Consider the following 9,193-nt stretch of genomic DNA (forward strand, 5'->3'; position numbering starts at 1 on the left):
ATTTAACTGTGGAGTATATGGAAGAGTCCACTGGGAGACTAAACCATTTTCTTTGAGATAATCTAGAAACTCTCCATTCAAGTATTCACCACCTCGATCTGATCGAAGAGTTATAATACTGTATTTGGTTTGTTTCTCCACTTCATGTTTATATTCTTTGAACTTTTCGAAGGCTTCAGACTTGTGTTTCATCAAATACACATATCCGAATCTAGATCTATCATCTATGAAAGTAATGAAGTACGAAAATCCACCCATGGCTTGCGTAGATATTGGTCCACATACATTTGTGGGTACCAATCCTAGCAAATCTGCAGCCCTCTCTCCATGTCCACTAAATGGAGATTTGGTCATTTTACCCAATAGACAAGACTCGCATATAGGATATGATTCAAAATCAAAGGGGTCAAGTAACCCTTCCTTATGCAATGTCCGCAGTCTATTTTCACTAATATGACCTAGCCTACAGTGCCATAAATAGGTCAGATTTTCATCATCTCGTTTTCTTTTATTAGTTTGTTCAATCTGAAGTAAATCATGCTCTACGTCACATACATACAGACCATTATTTAAAATGCCACGTCATAAAAGAACATTATCTCTAAGAATAGAACATTCATTATTCTTAATAATAAATAAAAAACCATCCACATCCAACATAGGAATAGAAACAATATTCCTCACAATAGAGGGAACGTAATAACAATTATTCAAAATAATAGTCTTGCCCATAGGCATATGATCCTACAGATATGGCCGCAACCCTTGCTCCATTGCCCATATGTAGAATCACCTCATCTTTTTCAAGAGTCCTACTTCCCTTTAGTCCTTGCAACGAATTGCAAATATAAGAACCACATGCGACATCTAATGCCCAAGTAAAAATTTGACCTAGTGACATATTAATTTCGATCATGAACATGCCTGAATCAGAAGCGGTAGTCTCACTACCCTTCTTCTTCTTCAATTCTGCAAGGTAAACCTTGCAGTTCCTCTTCCAGTGCCCCAACTTGTTACAGTGAAAACAAACAGCTAAATTAGGACCAGTCAACTTGTGAGCATCTAGTATGCTTCGGAGTGATAGTGCAGAAGACATGACGAATATAGTAAAACCTGTAAATGATAAACACATAACAACACTTAGCAAATATACAATTTCATTTTAAAACACTATATGAATCGGGTCTTTATTCATAAGTGTCTCCCACTAGTTTATCTAATTTTTTCAACCCCCTAAGTGAAAATTAAGCATTCATAATGCTAGTGGGAATAGGGATCCTACATTCCATCACACAACCTCGGCTGTGGCACGAAACGTCATGTGATGTTCAATAGGCAGACAACTCTTGTCAATTACATCTTATGTTATTCCCTAATATTAGTTTAGCCTCTTGAATAATTGAGTCACGGCTGTGGCACGACAAACTCAATATTCTAAGTGAAGTCTAACCCAACATTTCGTACAATTGAATCAGTCTCCAACGGCCCACGGCTGTAGCACGTACCGACCTTTAGATTCTAATTCAATGTACACATCTCTATGTAATAGACAAGTATTTCTTATTTCGAAATCAAAGCCCTCGGCTGTAGCACGAAATGACAATGATTTAAAAATAAGAACCACTTTCTACCATGTTGGAAGGCTATGACCGACACAAGCCTGTTGTGTCATTGGCCAATTACTACTTGATATTATTTAATTTTAGAGGGATTATATTACGTTACAATCATAATCATATTATAAAGAGATTCTTCCTTTTAAATTAAATATTTCAAATCAATAATCGATAATTAGATGATTCCCAAATCGAGTGGAGCATTGTCAAGAGGCGTCACTTAATAACCTTTTCTTACAGATAGAAATCTGTTGTTGACAGAATCATCCTTTCTCTCAATATTGAAAATTCATATTCAATTACGTGTTTCATAAACACAAGAATCTCATGATCGTATTCATAATATTTATTGTTAAGTCAAGAAACGATTCCTATTCTAGATTTTCTAAAGCACGCCTTATATTGATTTAAGTTCACCTAAATCTATCATCGCACGGTAAACATATGCATATATCTCATATATAAAATTAAATAAACAAGTAAATGTAAAGTGCAATAAAGTAAATGTGTTTGGTTATGGCCCCATCCTATGTGATCTTTATCAAGCTCATGATAAAGATCAAGGTCAATCTAATATGGTGATGGAAATAAATACAACTACTTATTACATAAGTCTTCTTCTTTGTTTAGACTTCTTGTATGCCTCGTCTTCTTCTTTGTATCACCTCCATTGGATAGCCTTCTTGAGTCTTCAATTACATTACATGATTGAAAGTAAAACTAATCTATTGAACTTACAAGAATAACTCGAGTTACATTCGAGATTTATGATTACAAAGATTGACGACATGCAAGTTGTATTTAAAACCAAAACCAAAACCATTACACTAAGGTCGAAAGGCCATAACCATCCACCATGCTCATACAACACATAAAAGAATGTTAAAACACATCATCTGATCTTAACATATCATATTATCCATAATCTAATCAAAAAAAGAAAATATGACAAAAATTAGAAAAATCAGAATCAAATCAGAAAAACAAGAATCACTATTTACGGGCAGTAAACGACGTCAAACTCCTTACAGACGTGTCGTTGATAGCTTTATCTATCAGTTTTGTTCAGACGCTCCTTTACCTATGGAATAGGGTATTCGTTTGCGTAAATCGGACACCAGACCCAGATTTCAGCAAATCTGCAGCAGCCAATTCAGAATCCGTATCTAATATGATTCTCATAATTAGAACAAACATAAATCATGTATATATCAGTATATATACAGATTATATAATCATCTTATGATTATAGAACTCACATGAATATCATATATTCAAAACCATACATATATAAGCATATTATATCAGCATCAAATCATGGCGAATTACGTACATGCTCATATATCGAAAACAGTTAAACACATAAATGAATTAAAAACTTTTCACAAGTAGCTCTAAAGCCATTGAAGGGTTTTTAGCACATAAACGCAGCGAAAACGTAAATTTAATCTTAAAAAAAAATGAAACCCTCCGCAGGTTTCATGCGAAAAATAATATTTAATTCATAGTTCAGTGTGTTTACCAAAAGAAGCTTTACGTTAATGGCAAGATGGAGGTCTTTAATAGAGATTCAAGAACGATGAACGGAGATCCTTAGCAGCTGCTCCTCAAGTGTGAAGCACTCCACCGGTATCCACCAAGAAAACGATGTAATGAAGGAGGAGGAGATGGAGAGAATTATGGTTTTGTAAATCTTTTTGGTTGAGACAAAAATAAGGTCTATAATAGTATTTTTATAGGCAAAATTTTCAGCTAAAATTTTTTCCATAAAATATTATTATTATTAACCCTTTATTATTCTCACTAATAATTAAAACACCTATTAATTATTAATCATTTTTCTAAACTCTTTAAAAATAATTCTCTCACTTAATTTAATTTCCAAAAATTAAATTTTTAATTAATAATATTAAGAAACTTTTCTTAATTAATTTATAATCAATAAAATCTCATTTAATCAATTATTAAATTTTCTAATTAATTATTTATTTCATAAATAAATAATTATCAGCCATTATTAATTAATTCCTCCACCATTAAATCATTCTCTTTTATGGTGTGACCCTGTAGGTTCAATATTAAGCCGGTAGTAGAAATAAATAATAATAAAACTATTTTATCATTATTTATATAAATTCTCTAATTCATTAAATATGATTAATTAATTAATCATATTTATTCTACATCGTGAGGGATACTTCTCAGCATATCACGACTATCCTGATAATACGAATTCACTGCTTAGAATACCAAGAACCTATTCAGTGAGTAGTTACCGTACAATCAATTCCTTCTACCCTGCAATGTCACGATTAAATACAAGGCATGGAACTTGTGTCAAGCCTATCTTATTTAATCACTTGCTTTCCCATTCACTATGCTTAGTTCTATTTAATGTAAATTAGAAACTCTTTTCTAATTTCATTCACTCTGGCCAGAGATTCCTGAACTAACATAAGTGGATCAGCATTGAACATTCTCTTCCTACACTGGAAGGGGTAGATCCTTTATTGATCATACACTATCTTCGTGTACAAATTCCTATACCCAGCAGAGCCCGTATAATTATCCCTTGAGACTAAGAATTAAACCAAAGCATAGTTCAGTGTACACAAGATGACTATGATGATCTCAAGTCTAAGGATACTTGTACAACTATCACTATATGAACAACTGCTGACATGTGACGGAACTCCATCAGTTGTTCAGCTGTGTGAGTCATGTTCAGTGAACTTATTCTATAATAAGCACCTACATACTAGCTATAGTGTCACCACACAAATATCTATGAGAACAAACATCCTTCATAATGAAGCAAGCATAGTATGTACCGATTTTTGCGGATTATTAATTACCAGTTAGTAATCCTACGACCAGGAACTATTTAAGTTTAGAGTTATCATCTTTTAGGTCTCATTATTATGATCTCATCACAATCCATAAAAAGCTTTACTCTAAACTGTGGTATATCTTATTTAAACACTTAAAATAGATAGAGCCCGCAATAAAAACAAAACAAGTCTTTTATTAATATCAATGAAATCAAAATAGATTGCATAAAAGTTATTCCTAAATCCTCATACATGATTGGACTTAGGACATATCTCTTTCAGAGGATAGACCTGTTTCACCCCTGTATTAACCTCAGGAGGAGTGTGTTCCATAATTTTCTTCCTTGATTTCACTTCAGCTTCCTTCTGCACATCTTCTTCAGCCAAAACTTCAGATTCCGGAACTTGAGATTTTTCAGGTCTTGCAACCTTCCCAGACCCCAATGTAATTGCCTTAACCTGCTCTTCGACTTCCCTCTTGCCTGGGACTTCTATATCAATAGAAAGCATTCCTGGTAGTTGATTCAATAAGGCGTTAGCAATTTGTCCTATCTGGTTCTCCAGAGTCTTGATAGAAATAGCCTGGCTTTGGCATATAAGAGCCTGGTTTTTGCATATAAGCCTCAACTCCTCCAATTCAGATTTTTCATTCGAACATTGACCTGCATCATGAGTTTGTTGTTGAAGTTGGAGTTGTTGTCTTGGTGTAAATTGTTGCTAAAAACTAGGAGGATTGAATTGATTGGATTCAAACTACTGATAAGGTTGTTGTACCATATTCTAATTGTTGCTCCAGCTGAAGTTAGCATGATTCCGGTTGTCAGAATGATAAGTGTCTGGAACTGGTTGCTGCGATCTCTGAAAGTTGCTCACAAACTGAGCTGATTCACTAGATATAATGCATTGCTCCATCGCATGCGAACCTGCACATAGCTCACAAATACTGGTTATCTGATTAACACCATAGTTAGCCAGAGAATCGATCTTCATAGACAACTCCTTTAGTTGAGCAGTGATAGCCGTAGCCGTATCCACTTGAAGAACTCCTTCTACCTTGCCATGTGACAATCTCTGAGTTGGATATTGATATTCATTAGTAGCCATCAGTTCAATTAGATCATAGGCTTCCTTATAGCTCTTTGCCCATAATGCTCCACCTAATGCTGCGTCGAGCATGGGTCTTGACTGTGCTCCCAACCCGTTATAAAAACAATTGATGATCATCCAATTAGGAATTCCATGATGAGGACACTTCCTAAGCATCTCCTTGTAGTGCTCCCAAGCTTCATATAAAGATTTTCCGATTGCTGCGCAAATTGAGTAATAGCGTTTCTGATTGCAGCTGTCTTTGCCATAGGGAAGAATTTAGTGAGAAACTTTTGAGCAAGATCTTCCCAAACAGTAATCGAACCAGCTGGTAGAGAGTGTAACCAGCTCTTAGCCTTGTCCCTCAGAGAGAGTGGGAATAGTCTCAGCTTCACAGCATCTTCAAAAATACCATTGAACTTGAAGGTGTCGCAGATCTCAATGAAATCCCTAATGTGCATATTGGGATCTTCCATTGAAGAAACCCCAAACTGGATTGAATTCTGCACCCATTGAATTATGCCAGGCTTGATCTCAAAGGTATTAGCTGTGATAGCTGGCCTGACAATGCTAGATTGAATGTCATTGATCTTGGGTTGAGAAAAATCCATCAAGGCTTTCGTTCGTGTTGCTGGATCTCCCATTGTATTGAGTACCTGAAATACAAATAAATAAACCGTGAAAGTAAATAATCCGAGTCAGTGAACTTTAACGGCCACTGATGATAAGCACATAAACTAAAAATTAACAACACCGAGTCCCCGGCAGCGGCGCCAAAAACTTGTTAGGGAGAAAACACGTGCTAATATTCACGCAAGTATACGCGTTCGCAAGTAGTATAAGATATAAATCAAATTCGTTCCCAAAGAGACTGGTTTAGGTTAAGTTCAATTTATGTACCTATGCAACAATGTATGGTTATCGCTCAATGCTAAGACAAATAACAAATTGAGATTGGTTATAACTAAGAATTAAGCTAACAATTATAACTAAGAGAATAAGAATGGGTGAATTAATATATATGATAAACATGAGATTCTAACTTCATTAAATACTTCATTCAAAGTCATTGTGCTTAACCTTAGCATGTAATGGTGATGACACTAATCAGATAACACGAAACTAGTTAACGCCAACTTTCATTGTACGAATACCCTACTACCAAGCATCTACAAAAGAGATAGAAGTTGAATAGACACCAATTATTCTTAGTCCTTATATGTCTATAAGAATTGAAAATATAACGGTTTAATGCGCAATCTATCTATCGTGATTACATAGGGCAAGTAAGATGGTTAAAATTACCTATGAATCATGCATAACAATTATACATGAACCTATGCTAGCATGGCAAGTTCAAAATCTCTATATTCACTTTCCCTTCAATAGAGATTAACATGCTATCTTATATGTTAGGTACGAACATAAGACGAATAAGCATAACTAATACTAGGATATCAATCAATCACCACACACCACGATATTGAAACAAATTAACTATAGAAATCCATAAGTAAATCCGTTAGAACCCCATGATAATGATTAGCCCATAATTGAACTCATCATCACCATGGGTTCCAATGAAAGCATGATAATAAACAATATAAGAGTATTAGGGTTCAAGAACAAATCGAAAATGAGCATCCAAGTATCAACTATATTGAAGAAATCAAGAGTCTTCTTCTCCGTAGCCTTCTCGTGCTCTCTAGGTCTTCTTATTGCTCTCCTATGCCTCCTTGTTCTTAAAAATGTATTTTTATTGATATATATAGGCTTCTGGTCGTTCTGGGCTTCCGGACTCTCAAAATCAGACTGGAATCTGGATTATGTGAAAACGACCTGGCACGGCCGCGCACTATCCTAGCGCGGGTGCACTCTGTTTCTGTCATTCCGGCGTGGCCGCCCCGCATACCAGCGCGGGTGCGCCGTGCTACTAGATTTGGAATTCTGATTTTTCTTCTTTTTGCTGTAACTTTTGCTCCACTCGTCAGAATTTGATGAATAAGCAGTTGTGAAGCTCTCGAGATCCTCTATAATTTAGGAATGGCCTTGACTTTAGGTTCCTGGCTCTTTCCAGCATATATTCAATAAAAGATCCATTCTTCCTCCAACTAGTGTCTGTGATGTAAAAACACAAAAACACATCAAAAATACCAACAACTTGAGTCCAAAATACCAACTTAAGCCTGAAATGAAACGTTCCAAGTAGATATAAAATCCACTTATCAGTGTTCATTTTCAATACCTCTACTCTTCCCAGGAGACCAAAATATCTCACTCTCATAAGATTGCTATTTCAATTTTTCAGATCTACTTTGTCCAACACTTGCGCTTTTAGAGTATCTTTAGCGGATCTTGTTTAGCCATATTTATCGTAATACTACAACACTTTTTGGGTTATAGTCTTGATTACCACATACTTAGATCTAAACATACGTAATGTTGCACGAGCCCACACCCTCTTTTCCTGTGATTTTGCGTATTATTGAGATACAATGACCTTAAGGAAAAGCAAGGATGCCATTTCTGGATCGATCCTACCACCACCCTCCCCGCCTAGGGATGAGGAGATGGAGGATGTGGAAGAAGGCCCCCCCATAACCCGGACTCCGTCCCAACCTCTCCAACTAGGAGATCTGAGAGTAACTATTGAGAAAGCAGCTCACAAGTACGCTGACACTTCGGCGAATCCTTGGGGAAACATGACCCCTGAATAAATACAAGCTGTGATGAAAATTTGGAAAGAAAAGAACCACCCCGAGCCTGAAACCCGTCCGGAAGACCAATATGAAGAGCACTCTGGGGAAATCCGAGGATCGGTTTTAGATCGACTCGCGAAGAATATGAAAAGGTCGACTGACGATGCCCGAGATGAAATTAGAAGGGCTACTCTCCGGGACCAGATCCGGAAAGAAGAAAAGGCTAAAGCCAAGGAAATCATTGAAAATAGAATTGGGGAAGAAGAAGCAAAATTAAAGAAAAAAGCAAACATATTTCATGTTTCCTTAGACTCTGAACCTGAAAAGGAATCTAAATAAGAACAAATGGCCTGGGCCCTTCGCATTCTCAAAAGGAAGGTCGAGAGCGACAGGGAGATAGGGGCAGCTACCACCCCTTTCACCAGAAGGCTGGAGTTCACTCCAAGGGAATCATTTCAATTTCGATTCTTTCGAGGGACTAGCCGACCCCGAGGAACGCTTGAACTATATTGAACAAATCTCCAACATCTATGATTACAATGACCTCACAAGATGCCGCTTCTTTGCATCAACACTAAAGGGTGGAGCTCAGAAATGGTTCAGCCAAATCCCATATAGGAGTGTAGATTTATGGAGGAATTTTTGAGAAATATTCTTGAAAAGGTTTCGGGCTAATCGAATGAATGAGCTACAAATGTGCCATTTGGAAATAATCAAACAAAGAAGCAAAGAGTCCCTCCCTGAGTTTATCAAGAGATTTCAATAAGCAGTCAACCGACTCTCCAATATGGAAGAAAAATAAGCTGTTAATATCTTCCGGAGGAACCTTCACCCGATTTCGTGTGAAGGATATGTCAAGGACCCGATTCACAAAGAGCCCCAGAGCCTTGCCTCGGCCTATACATTGGCCTCCAAGTTCATAAAGGAAAATGATTTCCTCAAATCAATAAAGATGAATAGA

General features: G+C 36.4%; 1 non-coding gene across 1 annotated transcript; it reads left to right on the forward strand.

Annotated features, from left to right (window-relative positions):
- Positions 1 to 5,681: 5,681 nt before the first annotated feature.
- LOC141710287 (small nucleolar RNA R71) lies at positions 5,682 to 5,787 on the forward strand. Its single transcript, XR_012570814.1, has one exon. It is a non-coding gene; the product is annotated as a small nucleolar RNA R71 (small nucleolar RNA).
- Positions 5,788 to 9,193: the final 3,406 nt, after the last annotated feature.

Source organism: Apium graveolens, chromosome 2, assembly GCF_009905375.1.
Source record: "Apium graveolens cultivar Ventura chromosome 2, ASM990537v1, whole genome shotgun sequence".
Classification (NCBI taxonomy): domain Eukaryota; kingdom Viridiplantae; phylum Streptophyta; class Magnoliopsida; order Apiales; family Apiaceae; genus Apium; species Apium graveolens.